Genomic DNA, 1,246 nt, shown 5'->3' on the forward strand with positions numbered 1-1,246 from the left:
TTCCCAGTAGTCATGTATGGCTGCGAGAGTTGGACTATAAGGAAGGCCGAGCGCCGAAGAATAGATTCTTTTGAACTATGGTGCTGGAGAAGACTCTTGAGAGTCCCTTGGACTGCAAAAAGATCAAATCAGTCAACCCTAAAAGAAATCAACCCTGACTGTTCCCTGGAAGGCCAGATAATGAAACTGAAGCTCAAATACTTTGGCCACCAAATGAGAAGGGAGCACTCCCTGGAGAAGACCCTGATGCTGGGAAAGATGGAAGGTCAAAGAAGACGGGGATGGCAAAGGATGAGATGGTTAGACAGTGTCATCGATGCAACGAACATGAAATTGAGCCAACTTCAGAGGACGGCGGAAGACAGGAGGGCCTGGCGGGAGATGATCCATGGGGTCGCGAAGAGTCGGACTCGACTGTGCGACTGAACAACAACAACAATTATGATACTGGCTGATTTGTTTTGAATTCACTTCCTAATAATCCCCAGCATAGCGTTGGCCTTTTTTATTGCAGTCGCACACTGTCTTGACATTTTTATTGAGTTATCTACTACAACTCTAAGAGCTCTTTCTTGGTCAGTCTCTGCCAGTTTGGACCCCATCAATGTGTATTTATAGTTAGGATTTTTGCCCCCAAAGTGCATCATTTTTACACTTGGCCACATTGAACCCCATTCAATTCCCAGAGGCCACTGCTCTTAGATATGTGGCAGTTCTACTTAGCTACAGTTAAATGCTGGCTGGGTCAGCACAAGACCCCATTTGCAAATTTAGCCACTTCACTGCTTACTCCCAACTCCAAATCATCAAAACTAAAGCCAATTGTAGATTTCCCCCCCCCTCTATATTAATCAACCAAGTCGATAGATGTGATTCTGTTAGCATGTGTACCACAATACTGTTTGGGCCACATCTAAAATGAAGGTGCAGCCAAAATTTAAAGGTTATGGTCCATGCCATAGTAATTAACCGTATTTGGGTTGTCTCAAGGCACATAGCTGCATATGGTATGCAAGCTGGTAGCCCCAAGATTTTCTTCAGGTACTCAAACAAAGACTCCTTGATACAGAGGTGCAAGATCTGAGAAGACTTGCGCACAGACATTGCTCTCCCTTGAGTATGGGACTCTCTTTCAGTCACATTTCCTCAGGATATCTGGCAAGACTGATTCAGCCCCATCTTCGTAGGGCTTTCATGCTAGCTCAGTTCGACGTCCTTCCCTCAGCTGTTTTATCGGGAAGGTTCA

At 45.2% G+C, this 1,246-nt stretch overlaps 1 pseudogene; it reads left to right on the forward strand.

Moving 5' to 3' along the window:
• The window catches only part of LOC107122598, a 112,221-nt pseudogene that overhangs the window by 39,227 nt on the left and 71,748 nt on the right, over window positions 1-1,246 (forward strand).

This window comes from Gekko japonicus, unplaced genomic scaffold, assembly GCF_001447785.1.
Source record: "Gekko japonicus isolate JY-2015 unplaced genomic scaffold, Gekko_japonicus_V1.1 scaffold1563, whole genome shotgun sequence".
NCBI lineage: Eukaryota > Metazoa > Chordata > Lepidosauria > Squamata > Gekkonidae > Gekko > Gekko japonicus.